At 41.8% G+C, this 27,018-nt stretch overlaps 1 protein-coding gene across 24 annotated transcripts in view; it reads left to right on the top strand.

Moving 5' to 3' along the window:
- The window catches only part of ERC2 (ELKS/RAB6-interacting/CAST family member 2), a 1,931,514-nt gene that overhangs the window by 57,589 nt on the left and 1,846,907 nt on the right, over positions 1-27,018 (top strand). Inside the window, exon 1 of one of the 24 annotated variants that reach the window (XM_068253679.1) lies at positions 16,757-16,801. The exons of the other annotated variants lie outside the window; for them this stretch is intronic. The gene's annotated coding sequence lies outside the window, so the exon portion shown is untranslated. Of the gene's footprint in view, positions 1-16,756; positions 16,802-27,018 lie in introns of those variants that run through there. 24 annotated transcript variants of the gene reach the window in all.

The following is a 27,018-nucleotide window of genomic DNA, read 5'->3' as shown; positions in this document are numbered from 1 at the left end:
AGACCTCCGGCGGTGAATGGAGGTAATGTATAGCTGATGCTGCCTCTGCCAGTAATAGATGCAGGAGGGGAGCGCAGAGCCCGAGTTGACTTTCCCTCCTCCCTGCTGATCTTCAATGCTCTCCCCTCATGCTGCGACCCCTCCTGCCCCCACAAAACGGCCCTGAGCGGGCCCCAGAGGGGCCACGGGCCCCCCCTGCGTGTGCAGGGGCTGCATCCCCGATTGTTATGCCTCTGGTACTATGGATTATTTTAAAGTTTGGTACTAATTAAGTGAAAATATAATTTTGACAGATACCTCCTGGGAGCAGTGACCAGGCACACACCGCTTGTCCATCCTGTACAATTCTTAATGCTTTTTTAAAGCTTTGCATCTACAATGCTCGCTAGTTTGATATAGCTTTAGAACCAGCAATGATTCTTTTACATTTTTCATTTATCTTTGGTTGCTAGGGCTTGCTTTGCATCCTGTGAGCATATGATTCGTTCAGGAGACGCCCATTATGTGCTTCCCGACAAAATTCTGATTTGCATTTGTTCAGCGAGAATAGACTGTGTGGCGAATCACTGGACTTTTCTGGTATGAAACTTTGGTAGGAAAGGCACAATTCAAAAGGATCCAATAACTTGACCACCCCCAGAGTCCTACCAAAAAAACCTTTGGCGCCAGAGCTTTCTGTCATGATGCCCCTATCCTGTGTAGTGCCTTGCCAAACCCAATCAAGACCATGCCAACCCTGGACATGTTTAAGTCAAAACTGAAAAGCCACCTGTTTACTCTGGCAATTATGATCAAATAACTTTTCCCCTTGTACATATCACGATGTACTGATCTGAGACCAACTTATGCATTTTGGGCCCAACAGGAAAAAAGCGTTTTACAAATGACTTGTTGTTTTTGATTTGCTGCGTATTTGATCTTACGATTCTCGCTCGCTCATTTCCAATTACTAACACAATGATACCATGGCATACTAAACTAACAATATAATATTTTCATTGTATAATTGTATAGTTTAGGGGATTTGTAAAGAGGCACTGTCACGAAAATCTTAAAATTTAAAACACATACAAATAAGTAAGTAAATAAATGAGTTCATTTCTTTCAGAGTAAAATGAGCCGTACATTACTTTTCTCCTATGTTGTTGTCACTTACAGTAGGTATTAGAAATCTGACATTACCGACAGATTTTGGGATAGTCCATCTCTCCATAGGGGATTCTCAGCATGGCCTTTATTCTTTATGAAGTAATTCCCTGAAAAATATTTATACAAAGATGCTGGTCAGCCTCTCTGCTCGCTGCACACTTTTTTGGCAGTTGGACGGAGCAACTGCCATTCACCACGTGCTTTTAAAAATAAAGAAAACCCTGAGAACACCCTATGAGAAGATGGGCTAGTCCAAAATCTGTCTATAATGTCAGATTTCTACTACTTATTGTTAGTAACAGCAACATAGGAGAAAAGTAATTTATGGTTCATTTTACTCTGGAAGAAACGTACTACTTACCTGTATAGGGCCCATTTCCACTAGCAATCGCTAGCGTTTGCGCTAAACACTATGCGATTCAGCAAAGCGATTGCGCTTTTGTAAAAATCGAATAGCGGTAGTGGAATTTACCTATGTTATTTGGCAGACCCTAGCGATTTTAAAATCGCTACCGATTTGCTATTTTGATATACAGCATCGCAATCGCCTCTAGTGGAAAAAGACCAATGTTTACATGTATTTTAGATTTTAAGATTTTCGCGACAGAGGTCCTTTAATGAACTTTATGTTTCTTCAGAAGAAATTATAAAACTTGTTTGAGCACTAAAAGAGCTGGGAGAGCTTAGCAACTAAATTGTTCAACACATTCTTCCTAAGCTCATAGAAGAAGAAAATCCACTTTTCCAGACATGGTATGTGGCTTTTCTTACATGGTGAATGGGGCCTTTCAAACCCATTATCAGTTCACAAATGAAGTAATGAATCGGTTGTTTCTGTAATGTATATTGTCATTGAAGTATGCCTTATGTTATTTGAGTTAGCCCAAGTAATAGCAGCCATCGCCAGTAGATTATCTGGATCGCTTACTTAGGTAGTGCCTTCAAACATGATCAAGATTGTACAAGCAGTATTATAAGTTGTATGGCAGTTGTCACGTGATTTACAATTCCCATTTTTATGCCAATTGTGAGAATTTATAATAGGTCTATTAATACTTTTTAACATTTTCTTTGAAGCATACACATTTTACTAACAATACATATAAATGCATGAATGAGACATTATGAATGAAGATTCTAAGGGATTTATACTGGCAGGGCTTGAGGGCTTGCTGTGATTTTGTACAACAGCCAGCTCCCTGAAGACAAACCTTTGGCTTCTGTTGTTTTAGTCTGACGGTGTAGCACAGAATGGGAAATCTGTTTCTACACCAGAAGTTCATTAATTCAAGATTTAGGGCTTTGCTCCATGTATAGATATTATTATTAATATTGATTTATAAAGTGCCAACATATTTCATGAGATATTTCAAATCGAAGCAGCAGGTGTCTTAAAGTAGATTTGTGTTTTCTGCTGTAGTTTATGCTTAAATGCTACAGTAAGATATGAAATCGTCATTTTTTTTCCGGTCTAGGCTAAACGGGTGACTCCCCCCCACCTTATTGTTTTATGACCGTTGCAAACCTGTATGATATTAAAGCCAGGAAAGTGTACAATACTACTGTAATCATCTTTTTTGTGAGGCTTTTGTATTTGTTTCATAACGGTTTTCAAAATTGTTAGACTTGTGCCCACCTATCCTGGAGGGCCTATGTTTTCGGTCAAGGTTATCTCCCTTAGTTGACTGGTCCTCATTTAAGCGCCAGGAATTCGCTTTTTTGCCCTTGCATGGCTTAGCCAGAATACTGTTGCCCAGGGACCATGACAAGGACATGCATGCATTGGACTTGGTAGGAATAAGTGGCATTTCTCAAGTTTTATTACCACATACAGTAAAGACCAAAAGTTTGGACACACCTTCTCATTCAAAGAGTTTTCTTTATTTTCATGACTATGAACATTGTAGATTCACACTGAAGGCATCCAAACTATGAATGAACACATGTGGAAGTATAGTACATAACCAAAAAGTGTGAAACAACTGAAAATATGTCATATTCTAGGTTCTTCAAACTAGCCACCTTTTGCTTTGATTACTGCTTTGCACACTCTTGGCATTCTCTTGATGAGCTTCAAGAGGTATTCACCTGAGATGGGGTTGGGACCATCAGTTGCGTTGTGAAGAAGTCAGGTGGATACACAGCTGATATTCCTACTGAATAGACTGTTAGAATTTGTATTATGGCAAGAAAAAAGCAGCTAAGTAAAGAAAAACGAGTGGCCATCATTACTTTAACTACTTGAGGACCACAGTCTTTCTACCCCTTAAAGGGAACCAGAGACGCCAGCAAAAAGAAGTTATACATACCTGGGGCTTCCTCCAGCCCCATACGCATGGATCGCTCCCACGCCGCCATCCTCCGCTTCCTGTATCAGCCAGTTCCGGGTCCCGTAGTTTTGGCCAATCGGCGGCAGCACGCGGCCAATTGTCCGCATCACAGAGGCTCCCGACATACCCTTACGCGTGCGGCTGCATACTGCGCAGCCGCACACGTAAGGATATGGAGGGAGCACCTGATCATGCGGACAATTGGCAGCGTCCGCCGGAAGTGACGGGACCCGGTACCGGCCGATCCAGGAAGCGGAGGATGGCGGCGTGGGAGCGATCAAGGCTTATGGGGCTGGAAGAAGCCCCAGGTATGTATGAAATCTTTTTTCTTTTTCTATGGCCGGCGTCTTTGCTACCAGAGCCTTTTTTTCCATTCAGACCACTGCAGCTTTCACGGTTTATTGCTCGGTCATACAACCTACCATCTAAATGAATTTTCTCTCCTTTTCTTGTCACTAATACAGCTTTCTTTTGGTGCTATTTGATTGCTGCTGTGATTTTTAGTTTTTTATTATATTCATCAAAAAAGACATGAATTTTGTCAAAAAAATGATTTTTTTTAACTTTCTGTGCTGACATTTTTCAAATAAAGTAAAATTTTATAACATTTTTGTCCAAATTTATTTTGCTACATGTCTTTGATAAAAAAAATCCAATAAGTGTATATTTATTGGTTTGGGTAAAAGTTACAGCGTTTACAAACTATGGTGCCAAAAGTGAATTTTCCCATTTTGAAGCATCTCTGACTTTTCTGAACACCTGTCAGGTTTCATGAGGTGCTAAAATTCCATGATAGTATAAATACCCCCCAAATGACCCCATTTTGGAAAGAAGACATCCCAAAGTATTCACTGAGAGGCATGGTGAGTTCATAGAAGATTTTATTTTTGTCACAAGTTAGTGGAAAATGACACTTTGAAACAAAAATAAAACAAAAAAAAAAGTTTCCATTTCTGCTTACTTGTGACAAAAAAAAGAAATCTGCCACGGACTCACCATGCCCCTCTCTGAATACCTTGGGGTGTCTGCTTTCCAAAGTGGGGTCATTTGTGGGGTGTGTTTACTGTCCTGGCATTTTGGGGGGTGCTAAATTGAAAGCACCCCTGTAAAGCCTAAAGGTGCTCATAGGACGTTGGGCCCCTTAGCGCACCTAGGCTGCAAAAAGGGGTCACACGTGGTATCGCCGTACTCAGTGGAAGTAGTATAATGTGTTTTGGGATGTATTTTTACACATACCCATGCTGGGTGGGAGAAATATCTCTGTAAATGAGATTTTTTTTATTTTTTTTTACACACAATTGTCCATTTACAGAGAGATTTCTCCCACCCAGCATGGGCATGTGTAAAAATACACCCCAAAACACGTTATACTACTTCTCCTGAGTACGGCGATACCACATGTGTAACAATTTTTTGTAGCCTAGGTGCGCTAAGGGGCCCAACGTCCTATGAGTACCTTTAGGATTTCACAGGTCATTTTGAGGCATTTGGTTTCTAGACTACTCACGCTTTAGGGCCCCTAAAATGCCAGGGCAGTATAGGAACCCCACAAATCACCCCATTTTAGAAAGAAGACACCCCAAGGTATTCTGTTAGGAGTATGGTGAGTTCATAGAAGATTTTATTTTTTGTCACAAGTTTTTTTTTTTTTCACAAAGTGTCATTTTCCGCTAATTTGTGACAAAAAATAAAATCTATGAGCTCACCATCACCCTCAGCGATCAGAGGGCAGGGGGGGGGGCAGATCAATGTGATTGGGTGCACACAGGGAGGGCTGCAGCCTGCCCTGGTGGTCCCTCGATCACTGGGACCATCAGGGCAGGAGGCAGCCTGTAGAATACGCTTTGTATACAATACAAAGCGTATTATACGCTTGTATTGTGGCAGATCGAGGGTTAACAACCCGTCGGCACTTCCGTATGGCCGGCGGGTTGACGTCGTGGGCGGAGCCTATTGCCGGCGGATGCACGCGCAAAGAGCGCGCGATCCCTGGCAGGACAGCGCAGAACGAGCCGCCGCCGTTAGGCGTATTGCGGTCGTTCTGCGGGCCACTTTGCCGCCGCCCATCGGCTGTGGGCAGTCGGCAAGTGGTTAAGAAATGAAGGTCAGTCAGTCCGAAAAAATTGGGAAAACTTTGAAAGTGTCCCCAAGTGCAGTCCCAAAAACCATCAAACTCTACAAAGAAACTGGCTCACATGCGGACCGCCCCAGGAAAGGAAGACCAAGAGTCACCTCTGCTGTGGAGGATACGTTCATCCGAGTCACCAGCCTCAGAAATCGCAGGTTAACAGCAGCTCAGATTAGAGACCAGGTCAATGCCACACAGAGTTCTAGCAGCAGACACATCTCTAAAACAACTGTTAAGAGGAGACTTTGTGAATCAGGCCTTCATGGTAGAATATCTGCTAGGAAACCACTGCTAAGGACAGGCAACAAGCAGAAGAGACTTGTTTGGGCTAAAGAACACAAGGAATGGACATTAGACTAGTGGAAATCTGTGCTTTGGTCTGATGAGTCCAAATTTGAGATCTTTGGTTCCAACCACCGTGTCTTTGTGCGACGCAGAAAAGATGAACGGATGGATTCTATATGCCTGGTTCCCACCGTGAAGCATGGAGGAGGAGGTGTGATGGTGTGGGGGTCCTTTGCTGATGACACGGTTGGGGATTTATTAAACATTGAAGGCATACTGAACCAGCATGGCTACTACAGCACCTTGCAGTGGCATGCTATTTCATCCGGTTTGCGTTTAGTTGGACCATCATTTATTTTTTAACAGGACAATGACCCCAAACACACCTCTAGGCTGTGTAAGGGCTATTTGACCAGGAAGGAGAGTGATGGGGTGCTGCGCCAGATGACCTGGCCTCCACAGTCACTAGACCTGAACCCAATCGAGATAGTTTGGGGTGAGCTGGACCGCAGAGTGAAGGCAAAGGGGGCCAACAAGTGCTAAGCATCTCTGGGAACTCCTTCAAGACTTGGAAGACCATTTCAGGTGACTACCTTTTGAAGCTCATCAAGAGAATGCCAATAGTGTGCAAAGCATAGTTACATAGTTATTTGGGTTGAAAAAAGACATCCATCCATCGAATTCAACCAGAGAACAAAGTACAACACCAGCCTGCTCCCTCATATATTCCTGTTGATCCAGTGGAAGGCGAAAAACCCTTACAAGGCATGGTCCAATTAGCCCCAAAAGGGAAAAAATTCCTTCCCGACTCCAGATGGCAATCAGATAAAATCCCTGAATCAACATCACTGGGCATTACCTAGTAATTGTAGCCATGGATGTCTTTCAATGCAAGGAAAGCATCTAAGCCCCCTTTAAATGCAGGTATAGAATTTGCCATAACTACTTCCCGTGCAATGCATTCCACATCTTAATCACTCTTAGTGTAAAGAACCCTTTCCTAAATAAATAGCTAAAACATTTTTCCAACATGCGGTAATCAAAGCAAAAGGTGGCTACTTTGAAGAACCTAGAATATGACATATTTTCAGTTGTTTCACACTTTTTGGTTATGTACTATACTTCCACATGTGTTAAAGGGGAACTGAAGAGAGAGGTATATGGAGGCTGCCATGTTAATTTCCTTTTAAGAAATACCAGTTGCCTGGCAGCCCTGCTGATCCTCTGCCTCTAATACTATTAGCCATAGCCCCTGAACAAGCATGCAGCAGATCAGGTGTTTCAGACTTTAAAGTCAGATCTGACAAGATTAGCTGCATGCTTGTATCTGGTGTTATTCAGATACTACTGCAGATAAATAGACCAGCAGGGCTGCCAGGCAACTGGTATTGATTAAAAGGAAATAAATATGGCATCCTCCGTATACCTCTTACTTCAGTTCCCTATTAATTCATAGTTTGGATGCCTTCAGTGTGAATCTACAATGTTCATAGTCATGAAAATAAAGAAAACTCTTTGAATGAGGTGTGTCCAAACTTTTGGTCTTTACTGTATGTGCCAGCAAAACACGCACCCTTGAGACTACATATTACTCCTTTGGCCCCTGACCAAGGAAAGGTGATATCTGGAGAATACACTACAACCATGAGCTAGCGACAAAATATTATCAGGCATATATCAGCGCGTTAGGTGGCTGGGACATGTGAAGAGAATGAAGGAAGGAAATATGCTTAAATTATGAAAGAACAGCTTTACTCAACAAAAAAGAAGAGGAAGGCCACGTGCAGGATGGAAGGAGGATATAAGAGCAGACCTAGATAAGAGAATGGCGAAAAAGAGCAAGAGAGAGAGAAGACAAGGTGGAGGGTGAACAGTCACCCTAGAATGAAAAAGCACAGAGACAACGGCAGCCCAAATGGTGCAGTATGTCACCAATAATTGGAGGTACTCATAAAGAGGGGTTGCAAAGGGGCAACCAACCACTGCAGGCAGGTGAAGATCAATAAACCCGACTCCACTCAGGGATCCAGGCGCTCTAATCTTGGCTCTGAACATAGCGTGGCACTTGATTTGGCCTAAGGAAGTGATCAGGGATCCACGAAACGCTTTGCCAGTGCTATTGAAGTTCAGTTATATATGAATTTGTTTTCATTGAGGTAAGCCACCTCAAACCTTATTTATTTTATCACTATATGGGCGCCTTTTCATCCTGTTTGTGCAAGAGAGAGAAGGATGGAGGCAAATTTTCAAAAGCCCTTCAGGGCTATAAGCACCAGAAGAAGAATCTTTTTTTTTTGTACTGCACTATGCAAATAAAGCAAATATCTGGGTTATTTTAAACAATTTTAGTTTAAAACAAACTTTTACTTGCCAGAATTCCCAGTGCGATATGTTCTGTTTAACGTCTAGGATCTTCAGGAGACTGGGCACAGTTTTTATCATATGCTAACACCAACTCTTCTGTAAGTGAGAGGACCAGATAACAACTGCCACTCACTTACTGTATACTCTTTAGCTGTTCCCTATGGGAATTATAATTGGCCTGGATTATTTACTGAATTTAGTGTAATTTGCCTTCTCAAAACAGAAGGTATTTGCAATAATGCAACTCTAAGTAAGCAACTGTGGTTTCCCATGATGCATCATTCCTGAATACGGAAATTATCTCTTTATGCCCCTGACGCCAGGCCCACATCCAGGACCACTGATGTATAGCAAGCTTATAGCTTACAAATTTTATAGCCACATCAACCCAACATGCAGACAGTTATTATCGCAGTGCTGTGTGGCGGCCATGTAGTGGCAGAGTTGAGAAATCCCTTCTCCCTCCAAGCCTCCAAGTTGCTATGACTTGGAGGGGGAAAAGTATTTTGCGACCACAGCAGGGTGAGCCATCAGTGTTGCCCCCCCCCCTCCTTCCCCCCAAAAAAAAGCATTTTGGATTTTTATTTAGGTTTATTTTTAGGTTTGTTGTTAACTGAAGGTTTTGTAGGTGGGTGATAAACCACATCACACAGATCTTCTTTTACTGCTATTGTTTTCCCACCAATAGTGATAACATCTGTGCTTGGAATGCTTTGTTGCTTATGTTTTTGTTTTCCATACTATAATAAATGTATTGCTCAGCTACAGAATGATTCTCTCCATGAATAATGAACGTGAAATGATATATATTCTTCTGTTATACTGTGCAAAGCATTGCAGTGAATCTGCTCTGAGCACAGCAGCTCTTAGGTGCTATAAATAAACGAACAATGGATGAGACCAGCCCTGTAGATCTTATTTTTTTTTTTTTACTATAATACCTCAGGCATATGGAAGTGAATAGAGCAGGTAGTTTCAGTTAGAAGCTGCTGTTGGCTGCACATCTTTTGAGCTGTTTGAAAGAGAACATATCCGTTGTCTGCCAAGCTGTACCTTCCCTGTGACAGGTCTATCTTTTCTACAAGCCGGTGATTAGGATCATTGCATTGCTGCACCAAGGATTTTTTTACTTTGTTCGCGATCCAGCTGTAAATGAGAAAATTTTGTATCTGCTTGGCAGACATGCGTTTTGCAGGTCCTCCGCTGCCCTTCTTATCAGAAATGAACAGGTTGGTATCACTTGCGATTTGAAACGGCAGTTGCTGAAAAAGGTTTAAGAGTGCTGCACGTACTCGCATTACGCGTTATGTTGTTAATCCAGGGGTTTAACGCTGCTGATGGTCTGTGAATTTATAAAATTTCTGTTGTCGCTGATGGACAGCTTGAGTTGCTTTATTAAAAAGTCTGGCCTAATGGAAAGCAAGAATACGATGGTTCTAAATGGTTGTCAATTTACAGCCAGAATTATTTTCCAAAAATGTAGAATAGAATTTTGTGCATCACAAACAGTTTCCTGTTGAAGGTAATGAAATCTACTGCAATGCTCTTCTACATGGTTGTAGAATAGTTGAGATCCTAAGTAAAAAACTTACACAAGTTTTTAAAGTTTTTTTTTTAATTGTCCATTGGTATGGAATAAAAGTTTGTAACCCTTCCTTAAGTCATATCAGAACATAGTTGGGTAGCTGAAAGGGTGATACATTGGTGGATACACAGTTATGTGCACACATCTGAAATGGAAACTTTTTTAAAATGATACATTTATTGCTCATTTTGCACAGGGATCCACCGCTAGCAAGATTTATGGTTGCTTCAATTGGTTTTCAGTTTTAAAGGACAACTGAAAACCCTGGATTAATTTTAGAGATAGGTTGAGTCTTCAAACTATACTAAAAGCTTATTTTTGGTGTATTTATTATATTTCTACTAACCTCTTACTCTCATCTGTTTGTTATGTTATGATTACTCATGTTTATAGTTTTGTGCTATTCGCTGGCAGTTCTTGTTATCTTATTGGAGTTTGGCCTGCACTCAAAGTTATTATTCCCTGAACTACTATGCTGCAAGATTTCAAAAAACATCTTTTGAAACAAAAGGACAACTGAAATGAGAAGACAATGGAAGCTACCATACCTATTCCCTTTTAAAGTGGATCCAAGATAAACTTTTACTCATTGCATAATTGTGTTCCTTTCATATAGTTTATAGGGCATTCCTCAAGCCAAATACTTTTTTGTTTTAATTCTCTTAATTCCTTATAAACTAAACAAGCCTTGCCCACAGCTTTTGAGAGTGCCTTGGCATTTTCAGACAGTAGGAAGGGCTTACAGGAGGAGCTCAGTCTGGGCAGGAGGAGGGGGAGGTGTTATTAGCCATTGATTTCAGAGGCAGAGGGGAGGAGGAGAGGGGACTTAATTTACACAGAGGCAAGCTGATAGCATCTCCAGCCCTTAGCCTGTGACAATGTGACAAACGGAACATGGCTGCCCTCATTGTATCACAGGAATAAATAATGATAAACTTTTGCAGCTAGATATGCTGTGTAAACTATGTGAACTTTAGATAAGATATATAGACAAGTTACTTGTTTAGAGTTAGTTTTTTTTAATCTCGGATCCACTTTAAACAATACTAGATGACTGGCAACCCTGCTGATCTTTTTAGCTGCAGTGTCTAAATCACAACAGAAACAAGCATGCAGCATTATTTTCAGATCTGACAATAATGTCAGAAACACCTGATCTGCTGTATGTTTGTTCAGGGTTTGTGGCTAAAAGTATTCGCTTCAGTTATCCTTCAAGTGTTATGAAGGCTTTTGTAATCCTGAAAACTTAATGTTGAAGAGATTTTGCTGAGGCAGGCAATTGGGCGCAGGTGGTGCTTCATTTAAATTGGATAGACCGGAGTGTTAATTGTGGCTATAGTGGCTACCAGAGGGTAGTTTCAGTGCAAGTGGCCCAGATAAATATTTGAATTTGGAGGCACAGATATTGGCAGAGGGTATATTTAGGGGCAAAGGTGGTGATTGTGGTGCAGGGGTTAGGTTAGTATTAGTTATAGGTAGAGAGAGTATTAGGTTGGATAGTTAAATATCAGTAAAAATTATCATTGTTCTACAGTTGGAGTCAGCCACTGCTCAGCATCGTAGAATATTGTTAATTTACTTATATACTGGTAGCGCCTATATCTGGCACCCAGATTACCACCGTGCCTTGTTTACGTTGTGATTTTGCAGCCTTTCTCACAATTGTATAGCAACATACCCACCTTCAAGCTCTGCAGGCAATTCCTTTTACAGTATCTCATGGCTCAGTTTTTGCACTGATAGACAGAGCACCTATGTAAAACAGGGATGTCTTTCCAGATAATGCCTAATCAACTGAATGTATCACAAGCCACATCCCTCCAATGTTTAAAAACATCTAAACCATATTCAGTAAAATGGAATGCAGAGCTAAATGCATAATTAAGAATCTAATACCTGTGTTAACATGACACTAGCTAATAAACAAAGCTACAGAAATGAATGAAGGAAATGTTAATTTTGACCTGCTTTAGTTCCCAACTCAGTTTATAGAAAGAGTTCCTTTGGTCTCTGAAAGTTCCTTTGGCCTCTGAACGAATTCTTTTAGTAGCTGTTGGCAATAAGAGGACACAGTAAGAAACAAGTCCCAGAAGCTTGACTGACCTTTTTAGATGATAGGAAAACAGGGAGGGTCCCATATACTTAGTCAACCACATTTTGGCATAGCCATGGCTGGTCAATCTGTTTGAATTATACCGATTGCTAAATCCACTTTAATCAGTTGTCTTTGTCCCATATTTTATTTGACCTAGTGGTACAGGCATGAGAGTAAGGACATTGGTTTAGGTATAGTTTTCAGCCACTCCAAACATCACTATCCTCTTAGATGTTGCTCATTAGAATTCTAAAAGTGAGCTTTTAGCTCTAGATTTGACACTCAGGGCCATATGCAATTCACATTTTCTCCTAGGTGATATTTTCACACCTTATCAATAAAATACCCTTTAAGCCACCAGCGAAAAAATACTCAGAATATTTTGTACAGTACTTCTTTTTTGTACTTATTCATTAGCAGAATGCTGAAAGTTGTTTTAAACAGAAGATGAAAATGTATCTCCCAGGAGAAAACTTAGGTGGAAAAGTGAACTGCATATGGCCCTCAATGTTTGGGCTTCTTTTATCAATCTTTAATTGCTCAGCCCTGCACGATGAGTCCGTGATTCACAATGATTTCATATACTGAACATTTTATATCTTTTATGTCAGTTTTAGATCACTCAAAGATAATTTCCTATTTGCCTGAAGTCTACAACTGTTGACAGAATTTATGTTTATTTAAAGTTTGTGTATTTATACAAGACTTATACACTTGGTTGAAAAATGCTGTGAGGTTGTCTCTGTCAGATAGCATCTGATCTGACAACTTGCCTTTAATGTCTATAATGTGGAATCTGATTTCCTCTGAGGTAATTTGTGTTACAAAGTAGCTTTGAAAACATATATCCAGGGAACAATTCTAGCTCAGCTGTGTCAGGTTAAAGTGGAGCTCTGCCTAGTGTCCTATGTCCTTCCACATTCTTGGTTCCACTCCTGATCTTCTGACACTGCCCACCCATATGTATTACTTCTCCTTTGTGTCCCAGCTGCAGTCTTGTATTGCCAACCCCCATCTCCCAGCCTTGGTCTTCATTGCTAATTTGAAACTTTGTATCGCCAGTGAGAGAGTTGGAGAGAGAAGTGCACCGGCTTTGTTTTCCCGTAGTGCTGACGTGTCCCCATTTACAAGTCATACAGATGGAGATAACATAATGGTGATACACCATTATGTCTTCATGTTCAAGAAGTGCCACCATTCTGTCCTCCTGAATAGCAAGTGCAGTAGGTTTCACTGTATTTTAAGAGCAGGAAGCCACCCACCTACATGTGCCAAGGAGCATTGCGTATGTCAGCCAGCATGATGACCTTGCTTTGCTTTGCTGTGCGTACGAGAAGGCCTAGGAGATTATGGCCAAATAGAATAATGAAGATCAGGAGACGATGCCTCAAGATCAGGTTACCATTGGAGGGGTTTAAATGGGAAGGGTTCTCACTTTCCACTCCTGGTGTACTTGACAAATTTACACAATTCACATTTGACTTGCTTCTATTTTTGGTCCAATGGATTTAAATCTTGTCTATGTTTTGAGTATCCTCTGGTACCTAACTCTCCGTGCATGCCTTGGTGGCTTGGATAGTGTAATGGATAAGGGCTCTGCCGCTGACACAGGAGAACCTGTTTTTTTTGGGCTAGGCTCCCTAACACTGCTACTGCCTACTGAGCCCTAGTGGCTGCAGCTCAAGCACTTTGAGTCCGCCAGGGGAAAAGTGCAATATAAATGTTATTAGTCTTGTCCTGTTGTATACCTCACCTGAGGAATACAATAAATATTTAACTTTTTTTTTGCATTCTAGCAGTGAATTTGAGGAGACTGAACAGCTTTGGAGAAAATCACAGTAATGTATGTAAAGAGAACCCGAGGTTCGTTCTAAGAATCCTAATAGCACACAGAGGCTGGGTCTGCATATAATGCCCAGCCTCTGTTGCTTTACAGCGTTCCCCCCCCCCCAGGCCCCCCCTGCGCTCTGCTGTCCCCATAAATCAAATCCCGTGCTGGTGACACACAGTGTGTCAATAGCTGGCTGTTTACCTCTGAATGTGTCAGTCTTGCCGCTCCCCTGCCTCCTCTATTTCTCTGCTCCCCACCTGCGTACCTTCCCTTCAATCAGGTGAGCGGCGACATAGAGGAGGCGTGGGCTAGCGATGTCACTAGCACAGCATTTGATTTATGGGGACAGCAGAGCGCAGGGGTGGGGGCCTGGATGGGGACGCTGTATAGCAACAGGGGCTGGGCATTATATGCAGACCCAGCCTCTGTGTGCTATGCATTATACCATCCTCTATAATAATCTCCCTGTGTCGCTGCATCCAACTGTCCCTGTGTCCCTGTTATTTGCTACTGCGCATGTGCGCAGTACGGGCAGCTGGACGGGACCAGGGAGCGAGGCGGGCGAGCGAGGAGGGTGGGTGCGGGCGGGCGCGTGCATGCACACTGGTGGTGGTGGTAGAAAAAAGACCTACATCCCGTTTTTATACAGGCTTGGGTCTACTAGTCTATATATATGATTAAACAGAAAGTGAAAACTTAGCTTGGGTCGGATCAGATCCAATGTCCATTGTCCTCTGTAATCAGCATTGTTAGGTTGAACAGCCATGGAGACTCATGGCTCCACAGTACAGGTTTTTTTGAAGTATTCACAGCATGGCGTTACAGCAGAAGCAACAGAAACAATGTCTGCTAATCCTTATATATAGTTCCGCCCCCACCCATGCTGTGTGATTGGTTAGGAGGAAGGAAGAAATTGCACTAGGATACGGTGTACTTAGCAAGTTTAAACTGGTTTTTAAACAGGCACCTTAAAACTAGTCCAGGGAGCAATGAGTCACATACGCTGGCGGCCATTGTTAAGGAACAATGTTTCAGATTTAAATGGTAGAAATGAGTAGACAGTCTTTGTATTACACCTGTATAAGGTGTTTTTAGGATTTAATTGTTTCATGGGTACACATCAGTTGGTTTGATGGTACATATAAGATGCTCGCAGGCCCAATTCCTTTTCACATTGTTGTTAGACACTTTACTTCTCAAATTAGCAGAGAAATTTGTGTTATTACTCTTGCACATAGTGATGGTAATTCGGAGATTTATCTTTTTATCCCTTACAGGCCAGCTGCTCTTTACTACCCACCCCACATTCAGCAACTCCCATGTACACAAGCTTTCCTCTGCTATGTGCACTACTTCCTTTTGCAAGAGGCTTCTTCTTTCTCTGTGCAGTGGGTGAGCTTTTCAATATGTTAAAGCCCTTTCCATGTATAGCCTCTCTGTTTGCAGCATAGCCCCTCTTTTCATGATAAGCAGACTCCCTCTTCCAAGTGCAACGTTCCCTCCCCCCAACACTTTGATCAGTTCATTTATGGGCAGTTTGCACCTGATAATTTGGGTACTACCATAGGATGTTGTAGAAATTGCAGATACGGTGGTGCTGGGAAGGTCATTTGGGTTTTAGATGAATTGAGGATCCTGTGGGTGCTGGAGTTCCGCTGTATTATATCAAAGCTCTGGCTTTCAAAATTAGCAGTGACAGCTGTATGATATAGCGGCAGCGAGATTGGATAAAGGCAACAGATAGTAGTGAAGGTTAAGTTGCTGCTATGGCAAGCAATGGGGTTCAGCTATAAAATAGCAGGACGCCAGCTCTCAAAATTAACATGGTCATTTAGCAGTGGGGAGACAGAATACCAATGAAGGTTAGTGTAAAGTGTAGGTGGTGGTGGTGGTGGGGGCAGGAGTACATTTGAAATCGGAGCCGGTAGACTTGGGTGCAGGATACAGCGGTATATGGCTGATCCTGCTTCTGCACAAGTCCGGGCCGATTTAATTACTATTCCCCCTCCAGGCCGCCATTTATAGTGGGGGAATGAAATAATTCGGCTTCCAGCGATTGCTGGAGGCCGAATTATTATCTTTTTAAGCAACCTCGTCTCCGTCTTCTGACGGAGCAGATGTTACTCACTGAACACTGCAATAGGAATGATTCCTATTGTAGTCTATGGAGGCGCTGGCTGCGCCCAAATCTAGCAGCGCTGAAAAGCACTACTCCGGGGGGCAGTAGTGTTAGGTTTAGGTAAAGGTAGTTAGCGCAAGGCATAGGTAGGGGAGAGGTTATGTGAGAATTAAGTTACAGTATGGAATAGTAGAATATCAGTAATGTTACTGATATTTTACTATTCGCTAATTCACGCCCATTTTAACTAACTGCTTTTTTAAATGTTTTCCCCACTCCCTTTCCCAGGCAGTAGTCGATATGGAAAGAAATCCAGCACTGTGAATAATATGGGCTGCTGGCACTCTGCTCACATTTTATGAAGGAGGTGGGTGTAGACTAGGCGTTAGATGTAATTCGTTATTAGGTGTGTCTGCCAACTTAGTAAAGTTTTTATATTGAAGTGATGAGTTCATTATGATAATTTTGTAACTTTGCGCTGTTAAAACTATAAAGGTAGAAAAAACAATGTTTTGTAAAAAATAATACCTTTTAATGGCTAACTGATAGAGTTAAATTATGCAAGCTTTCTGGGATCTAGTCCCTTTCTTCAGGCATATTTCCAGATGTAAGCTGAAGTTAAACACTGATGCAGTTAAATAGTAAACACGAAGATGACAGTTGTGCTGGTTGCTGTTTATCCGTTAGGTGTCAGGTGATCAGCAGGCTGGAGCCAGTGAGTTAGTGCAAGCATACATGAAATCCAGCAGGTTTCTGAAGATCATGAAGCCAAATCAATCATGTTACATAAGGTGTCATGAATCCTGTTCCACAATTTACCGTATTTTTCGAATCAGGGAAAAAAATAAAATAAACCTGGTACGTCCATGGAGCAGGAGTGTCCTGTAGAGCTTCAGACACTAACATCAGCAGCAGGTAACAATAAAAATAGAGTAGTGTATATACATACTGTGCTAGTGCTCCACAGGTAAATAAACAAGGTGCTGTAGAGATAAATGGCTGCAAATAAAAAAAAAAGTGCAAGATCAACAGCTTACCCATTAGGATGACTCCAGAGGGACACACTACACTCGCTGCCAGCTCCTGATGTACCAGGGGTGAAGCATGTATGTCTCCATACACCACTCGTACCAGCCAGTGTTCAGAGTGGGGAGAGACATAACACAGACTCCGGGAGTGGGGAAGGGCTGTCTGCAAAAGTGGCTCTCGTCCTCAGCTTTTGACTCCTGCAGCGCTGTTACAAGTGGAAAATCACCTCTGTATTTCCTGCGATGCATGTGTCCGCATACAGGATGCTTACTTCTGCCCAGCATTGCCTGCTCTGACTCTTAAATGCTGCGATCACCCTGGACTCTGACTGACTGGCGATCCACTGCGGCGAACGGCGATCCCCCATTGTGCCTCTTAAATGCTGCCGCCTGAATGCTGCGATCACCCTGGACTCTTTGACTGACGATCCACTGCGGCGATCGGCGACCCCCCACTGTGCCGCTGCTGCTGACCTGATGGTTTATAAGATGCTTAAGTTAAGTCCTGCTGGCTCCCAAAGCATTTGCCAATCATCGCTAACAGCCGGTGCGCGGTAAAATCCTCCGACATGCAAGATACATACTTCCGATCAGGTGTCAGGATTGGTGATTGGTGTCAGGGAAGGAGAATTGTGATTGGTTCAGGAGCGGTACCTTCATCCCGACTAGCGCGACCAATCAGCCGCGTCTGCAGTCACTTCCTAAGCGGAAATATGTATCTTGCATGTCGGAGGATTTTACCGGGCACCGGCTGTTAGCGATGATTGGCAAATGCCTTGGGAGCCAGCAGGACTTCACTTAAGCATATTATAAACCATCAGGTCAGCAGCAGCACAGTGGGGGATCGCCGTTCGCCGCAGTGGATCTCCAGTCAGAGTCCAGGGTGATCGCAGCATTCAGGTGGCAGCATTTAAGAGGCAGAGCAGGCAAAGCTGGGCAGAAGTAAGCATCTTGTATGCGGACTCATGCATCGCAGGAAATAGAGGTGCTTTTCCACTTGTAACATTGAACATTCGGACTATAAGACGCACCAGCTTTTTCACCCCAACTTTGGGGGAGATAAAGTGCATCTTATAGTCCGAAAAATACGGTAAGCCTTCTGTTAATGTCTTGAACATTTTCATAAATTTGTACTCAGAAATCTTTCTTGATTGTTCAATTTTGAAGTTACCCTTGAGAACAAGTACTTTTAGATCTTGCATGCTGTGTCCTGGTTCACAGAAGTGTTGGCCCACTGGTGTGTCCATTTTACCCTTGATTTTAAAGTGGTGATGGTTCATTCTTGTGCACAGTTTTTTTCCTGTTCCTATATAGATTCCTTTTGAGGGGCATTTCATGCAGCGTATCATGTATACAACTCACAGGAAAATTGGTCTTGTATTTGATGATATTTCAGTGAGTTTGGTATTTGTATTTGGCTTGTGCCCAAGATATAAGGGCAGGTCTCACACCTTGTGTAATTGCAGGGTAATGTACCTAGAGTTTCTGGTGTAGATAATGCACTTCTTATAATCATTTGTCTCAAATTGGGAGGTTGTCTGAAAGCAAGCAGTGGTAAATCAGGAAAAACTTCCTTCAGGCGTTTGTCTTTGTGGGGTATCGGTTGTAGGGCTTTCGATATCTTCCTCAGTGTCTTTAAACCTCCTGGCGGTTTGTCAAAATCCGCCAGGGGGCAGCAAATACGTTTTATTTTTTTAATTTTTTTTTTCTTCATGTAGCGAGACGAGGTCTCGCTACATGATAGCCGCTGCTCAGCGGCATCCCCCCAGCCCCTCCGATCGCCGCCGGCGATCGGAGATCAAGAGATCCCGTTCAAAGAACGGGATCTCCTGGAGTGCTTCCCCCGTCGCCATGGCGACGGGGCGGGATGATGTCACCGACGTCATCGACGTCGTGACGTCAAAGGGGACTCCGATCCACCCCACAGCGCTGGCTGGCACTGATTGGCCAGGCAGCGCACGGGGTCTGGGGGGGGCGGCTGCGGCGACGCGTATAGCGGCGGATCGGCGGGTAGCGGCGGCGATCGGGCACTGCACGCAGCTAGCAAAGTGCTAGCTGCGTGCAGCAAAAAAAAAATTATGCAAATCGGCTCAGCGGGGCCTTAGCGGTGCCTCCGGGCGGCATAGCCCGTGCTCAGCACGGGCTTACCGCCAGGGAGGTTAATTTTGGGTTGTAGGTTACCACAATTGGGATTCTGTTGTTTTCAGTCTTTGGGGTGTACTTCAACAGTTCCTCTCTTGATTTTAAAGTTGCTCTGTGTATTTGATCATCAAAGATTTGTGGATGATATCCCTGATCTATGAATATATTACGTAGTGACATAAGTTGTCTGTTTCTGTCCCCTGAATTAGAACATATTCGGTTATACCTCAGAGCCTGGCTGTAAACAATAGATATTGTTGTGTTCTGGGTGGAAACTCTTCCATTTTAGGTAAATATGCCGGCAGTTGATTTACGGTATATGGATGTTTGTAAAATTCTATCTTGCATATAAATTGTGGTATCCAGTAAACTAACATGAGAGGTTGAAAAACTGAGCGTTAACTTGATGTTCTTGTGGTACTCTGAGAAGTTTTTGTGGAATCTGATTAATTCTTCCTGTGAGGCTGTCCAGATTAATAGGATATAGTCTATAAATCTGAAGTAAGCCCATGGTTTAATTTCACAAGTTGAAAGGAAGTTTTCCTCCAATCTGGCCATTAATAAATTTGCATACTGGGGTGACACTGGGGTGATACTGGGGTGACATCCTACTTCCCAATATATATATGATATATATCATTCCCAAATGAAAAATAGTTGTGAGTTAGTATATACCTGATAAGTTGTAGTGTGGGCTCTGTTGGTAGACCATTAAGCTGAAGGAAATGTTGGCAAGCTGCAATACCATCCCCGTGTGGAATGTTGGTATAAAGGGATTCAACATCCATTGTAGCTAGGATAGCACTCTCTGGGATCCGACCCATGGCAGTCAATTTGTTAAGAAGGTCAGTGGTGTCCTGGATGTAGCTGGCTGTATTCCTTACCATGGGTTTAAGAATGTTTTCTACCCAACCAGATATCTTTTCTGTTAGTGTCCCCAAACCAGAGATGATAGGACGACCTGGATTTCCTTCTTTGTGTATTTTTGGTAAGATGTAGAAGGTGCCTATTTTAGGATTAGCTGGTATTAATGTAAGTATGTTAGATGATTTTGAGAAAAGATCATTAAAGCAGACCCAAACCAAACATTTTTTTAATTCAAAATATTTAGTTGCACCACTCTGACACATACAAAGATAAATAAACACTCCTTCAAGCCTATGAGCATTTCAGTGCATGCTTTTCACCCTTCTCTTTTCATAACTAGGGTTATACAGGTGGCAGCCATTAACAATTCCTCCTTTGGCGGACACCTCCTGCTCCATCAATCTGCCGTATTCTGTCCCGGCAATATGAAAGGAAGGGAGGGGTTTCTCCAAAAAATGTAAAATATTTTATATTTGTCATCATGCAGCTGAAAAAAATAATTTTAATTTTTATTTCTGAAATCTTGTATTTTTAATTTGGGTCCACTTTAAGCATAGTCTTCAATACCCTTGAGTATTGCAGCGTGGGGTTTGTGTCTAGTCTTTTGTAGTAGGTGTTGTTGGAGAGCTGTCTGTTTGCTTCTTGAATATAGCTGGATTTAGCCAAAATCACTACAGCACCTCCTTTGTCAGCTGGTTTAATTACTATGTTGTCATTGCTTTTAAGGCTCAGTATTGCTTTCCTTTCTTGAGTGTTGAGGTTGTAGAGTGTCTGTTTTTGCTTGTCCAGTATCTCTAATTTGATTATTTTTCTGAAGTTGTCAATATACTCTTCTAATTTCTTGTTCCGCCCTGATTTTGGTACTGCTCTTTTTGTTTTTGCTATTTGCAGGTTCAGTATTTTCAAATGATAAATAATTAGGTCTGTTGTGAAAAAAATCCTTTAGCCTTATCCTCCGAAAAAAATCTTCCATGTCACTACAAAATTCTATTTCAGCAAATCTTTTGGTGGGGCAAACAGTAAGTCCTTTAGATAGAACAGCTAATTCAGTCTTGCTTGGGTTATAGCTGGACAAGTTAACCACAGGTAAAATATTGGCAGTTTTAAGCTCTGAACGGGGTACACTTGTATTATTTTCCAGAATGATGTTTTCAGCTTTGAGTCTAAGGCTGTGGAGTTTCTTTTTCTTGTTTTGGATTAAATGGTGCTGTAATTGTTTGTAGACTTTCTGTAATGTAGATTTAATGCTTTCTGATGATGGTCCTTGCAGTGTAGACTAGAGTAAATGTAGATTATCTTGGGTAATTCTCTTTTTGCGGAACAGGATTCATGACACCTTATGTAACATGATTGATTTGGCTCCATGATCTTCAGAAACCTGCTGGATTTCATGTATGCTTGCACTAACTCACTGGCTCCAGCCTGCTGATCGCCTGACACCTAATGGATAAACAGCAACCAGCACAACTGTCATCTTTGTGTTTACTATTTACCTGCATCAGTGTTTTACTTCACCTTACATCTGAAAATATGCCTGAAGAAGAGGACTATATCTCAGAAAGCTTGCATAATTTAACTCTATCAGTTAGCCATTAAAAGGTATTATTTTTTTACAAAACGTTGTTTTTTCTACCTATATAATGTTTGGCTAACACGGTACAGAAACGTTTTCGCTGTTAAAACTACAATCTGTCTTTCTATTTTTGCAGTTTCATGTAATTAAAAGATAATCGGATTATTAAAATAACTTCTTGTGGAGTAGAAGTTAAAATGCTGTCATATCGTGCAATTCTGTTTTTTTCCTTATCATCTTTGGATTTGTGAAGGCACTATAAAAGTTATCTGCTTACAGAAGCAAACCCAAAATGTTGTGATAAATGTGCATGGCAGATATTTAATACTCTCATGAGCCTAATTTATTTAAGCCCCAAAAGACCAACTGTGATCCTTCACTTTGCATCTGTGGGCGATTGTGACCATTTATATTTGCCACATGGTGCACAAGGCTGTGGACCTCAGTGATGATTTGCAGAGAACCTCAACTTCCAGTGATGAACTAAATTTTAGATTTCTTTATTTCCATTTCAATGCTGTAAATATGAGTAAACATAAGTACATCAGTGCAGTGTTATGTGCAGTGTTATTTGCATATTAATCATACTCCCAAGTAAAGCAATTTATAATCTTACATTTAATTACCCATAAAATCTTTATCTGCTTTTTTGCATTGAAATGAATAGGAGTTACTGCACAGTTATGCATAATTCCACAGTAGTACATGTGCTTTGCCAGCAATTGCACTTCTTCACTGTGTGTGCGCACCAATAATCTGCTTTTTAAAGTGAGCCCGAGGTGGCCTCATATAGTTAAAAAAAACCTAGGCTACCTGATCCAGGGGGCTGGGTGGATCAGGTAGCCGCCATCCACGTCACTCTCTGCCACTCCTGAGGCCCGCACTGCCCCACTTTCATGACCTCTGGGTCACGATGCTGGAAGGAGAGAGATCGCTCTCTACCAGCACGCAGCGAGGTGAGGGAGTGGCAGGGGGCATAGCCAGGGAGAGATAGAGCTGCCCAATGGCAGCTCTGGAAAGCCTGCAGAAATGCCCCTAGTGGGCGTTTTGAGCAGGGAATCCTTCTCCCATTACCTGCCAGGATAGCGACAAATATTGTAGCTAATTTCGGGGGGGGGGGGGGGGGGGGACGGGACACAGCGGCATGTCAAGAGGCAGAGAACATACCTCTATGACAAAATATGGGGTGTTTGGGATGATACATCATCAACTACCATTCCTAATTTAGACATAAATGTAGCTGTCTTGTACCTTTGAAATCAGAGAGATTTTTATTTTCAACATGAAGTACGGTATGCTTTTTCTGTATACACATATAATATGATTATCGACTGTATTTGAAGATTTATATTGTAATACCTGAACATGTATATCTAATCCAGTATTTTATGTCATACAGTGCTACCCATAATTATTCATACCCCTGGCAAATGTTGACTTAAAGTAATTTTTTGACGGGAAATACCGTAGGTCTCTCCCAAAAGATAATAAGTACAAGAGGCATTATTGTGGAAAAAAAAAACATTTCTCAGCTTTATTTACATTTGAGCAAAAAGTTTCCATTTCAAAATTATTCATACCCTTCACAAACTGTCACAGTCTGTGGGGAAATCCAAATTCCAATACCATTCCAAATAGTCCAAGCTGTTCTAAAGCATAGTAATTACCCTGATTAATTGAGAACAGCTGTTTTAATCAACTCAACAGGTGAAAAACAGCAGCTCTCTGCAGTTGGTTTGTGGACAGTCATGGCTAAGACAAAGGAGCTCAATGAGGAGGACCTGCGGCTGCGCATTGTGGCTGCTCACAAGTCAGGAAAGGGCAACAAGGCCATTTCTAAATGTTTTCAAGTTCCAGTAGCTACAGTGCAAAGTATTAAAAAATACAAGATGTTCCTCACTGTGAAAAATCTCAGAGGACATGGTCGGAAGCCAAAAGTGACACCTGTGATGGCCAGGAGGATAGTAGTGAGAGAGGTGATAAAGAATCCAAGGATCACAACCAATGCCAATCTGGTGAATCTGGGATCTGCTGGTGGCAATATCTCAAGGCAGACAATCCAACGGACACTGCACACTGCTGGGTTCCGCAGATGCAGACCAAGAAGGACGCCACTTCTCCAGATAAGGCACACAAAAGCTGGCTGGGCCTTTGCAAATGCTCATCTGGACAAAGAAGACAACTTCTGGTCTTCTGTATTATGGTCAGATGAAACAGAAATTAAATTGTTTGGTCGCAATGATGTTTCCTTCATTTGGTGTAAAAAAGGAGAACAACCCAAAGAACACCATCCCCACTGTCAAACATGGTGGTGGGAACCTAATGCTTTGGGGGGTGTTTTTCAGCCAATGGACCAGGGAACCTACTCACAGTAAACGGCACCATGAACAAACACACAGCAAAAATGGTTAAGAAATGGTTAGCAGACGACAACATTAACATTTTGGCCCAACCAGAGTCCTGACTTGAATCCAATTGAGAATCTGTGGAGGGAGCTAAAGATCAAGGTAATAGCAAGAAGACCCTCCAACCTGAAAGATTTGGAGCTCATTGCTAAAGATGAATGGGCAAAAATACCTGTAAAGACATGCAAAAAGTTGGCCTGCAATTATAAGAAGCGTTTGATTGCTGTAATAGCCAATAAAGGTTTTTCTATTGATCATTGAGAAGGGTATGAATAATTTTGGACTGGATACGTTTTACTCAAATGTAAATAAAAGCTAAGAAATGTTTCTTGTATATAGTCTTATTAAATTTTGGGAGACACCTACAGTGGGATGCGAAAGTTTGGGCAACCTTGTTAATCGTCATGATTTTCCTGTATAAATTGTTGGTTGCTATGATAAACAATGTCAATTAAATATATCATATAGGAGACACATACAGGGATATTTGAGAAGTGAAATCAAGTTTATTAGATTTACAGAAAGTTTGCAATAATTGTTTAAATACACTTAGGCAGGTGCATACATTTGGGCACTGTTGTCATTTTATTGAATCCAAAACCTTTAGAATTAATTATTGTAACACAAAATGGCTTGGTAAACTCAGTGACCCCTGTCCTACATACACAGGTGAATCCAATTATGAGAAAGAGTATTTAAGGGGGGTCAATTGTAAGTTTCCCTCCTCTTTTAATTTTATTTGAAGAGTAGCAACATGGGGGTCGCAAAACAACTCTCAAATGACCTAAAGACAAAGATTGTTCACCACCATAGTTTAGGGGAAGGATATAGAAATCTGGCTCAGAGATTTCAGCTATCTAGATTCAGTTCAAGTTAAGGCTCGAAGTGGCAGACCAAGAAAAATCTCGGATAGAGCGAAGCCTCGAATGATAACAGTCAGAGTCAACCCACAGACCAGCACCAAAGACCTATAACATGATCTTGCTGCAGATGAAGTTACTGTGCATCGTTTAACCATTCGGTGCACTTTACACAAGGAGATGCTGTATGCGAGAGTGATGCAGAGGAAGCTTTTACTTCGCCCACAGCACAAACAGAGACGATTGAGGTATGCTAAAGTATATTTGGACAAGCCAGCTTCATTTTGGAATAAGATGCTGTCGACTGATTAAACTAAAATTGAGTTATTTGGGCATAACAAGGGGCTGTATGGATGGAGGAAAAAGAACACAGCATTCCAAGAAAAACACCTGCTACCTACAGTAAAATATGGTGCTGGTTCCATCATGCTGTGGGGCTGTGTGGCCAGTGCAGGGACTGGGAATCTTGTCAAAGTTGAGGGACGCATGGATTCCACTCACTATCAGCAGATTCTGGAGACCAATGTCCAGGAATCAGTGACAAAGCTGAAGCTGCGCTGGGGCTGGATCTTTCAACAAGACAATGACCCTAAACACTGTTCAAAATCCACTAAGGCATTCATGCAGAGGAACAAGTACAATGTTCTGAAATGGCCATCTCAGCCCCCAGACCTGAATATAATTGAAAATCTGTGGTGTGAGTTAAAGAGAGTTGTCCATGCTCGGAAGCCATCAAACCTGAATGAACTAGAGATGTTTGGTAAAGAGGAATGGTCCAAAATACCTTTAACCAGAATCCAGACTTTCATTGAAGCCCACAGGAAGCGTTTAGAGGCTGTAATTTCTGCAAAAGGAGGATCTACTAAATATTGATTTTCATTTCTTTTTTGTGGCACCCAAATTTATGCACCTGCCTAATTTTGTTTAAACAATTATTGCACACTTTCTGTAAATCTAATAAACTTCTTTTCACTTCTCAAATATCACGAGTGTCTCCTATATGATATATTTAACTTACATGTTTTATCGGAATAACCAACGATTTATACAGGAAAAGTTTGACGATTAACAAGGATGCCCAAACTTTCACATCCCACTGTATGTCATTTCCCGTCAAAAATGTACTTGCTTGTTGAATAAAAGTAACTTTAAGTCAAAATTTGCCAGGGATATGAATAATTATGGGCAGCACTGTATGTAATGTTGGCTTTACCTGTTATTTTGGGTTTTGTTGTATGTTTTTTCGTTATTTTAGCTCTTGTTAGAGCCAACCATAATAAAAATTCTCTGTTAACAAAAAAATCTGCTGCTGCACTGTATGGTTGCTCTATTCCTGTACAGAGTAATGATGACCTATTGAACTTCTTATTGGTGCCTAGGCTCACTGTTAAGAATGAGGCTTCACCTGATTGGGAAGTACCTGTCTGCCTATTGTGGGATTCCACCATACACAGGTAGTTGGCTGTTCACTTGACTGGACTACAGTATATAAGAAGAATAACACGTACAATTTGGCAGCAGTTTTACACAAAATATACATAATCTGGCAGCAGTTTCCTACAGAATACGCATACTCTGGCAGCAGCTCGCCACAAAATACACAAAATCTGACAGTGGCTTCCTACTAAATATACATATTCTGGCAGCAGCTTACACAAAATACACATAACCTGGCAGCAGCTTCCCACAAAATACACATAATCTGGCAGCAGTTTCCCACAAAATGAAATTAGGTTGGCAGCAGTTTCCCACAAAATGCAATAAGATTGGTAGCAGTTTTCCGTAAAATGCTGCTTCCCTGTATGCGTTTTTATAGATCTGCATTAGAAGAAGTTAGGGCACTAAAGCTAAGTTTATAGATTGAACTTGCTAATAGGAAAGATCAATAACAGTCATCTCAGCCGACAACCTTCATTGTCAGCAGTCTCAGATCAGGTCATCTTTGATTGCAGGGGTTTTCAGGCGTATAATAGACGCCAATACAAAGTATCAGTAATCGGGGTGAGTTGGGTGCCTGATCCAGTATTAGTAATCAAGAAGTAGCCAATTGGATACAAGCAATAGAGGAGCCGATCATCTATTATGTAGACAATCAGCTAAAAATAGTAGTGGTTTTGGCTCTGAAGCGTGAGGTTAGTGTTAGGCACTTGAAGGGGGGGGGGGGGGGGGTGTTAGGGCTCGTTTCCACTATCGCGAATCTGCATGCGTCCAACGCATGCAGATCCGCACATGTAATACAAGTGGATGGGCCTGTTTC

Source organism: Hyperolius riggenbachi, chromosome 9, assembly GCF_040937935.1.
Source record: "Hyperolius riggenbachi isolate aHypRig1 chromosome 9, aHypRig1.pri, whole genome shotgun sequence".
Classification (NCBI taxonomy): Eukaryota; Metazoa; Chordata; class Amphibia; order Anura; family Hyperoliidae; genus Hyperolius; species Hyperolius riggenbachi.
This window is presented reverse-complemented; position numbering and strand designations above follow the sequence as displayed.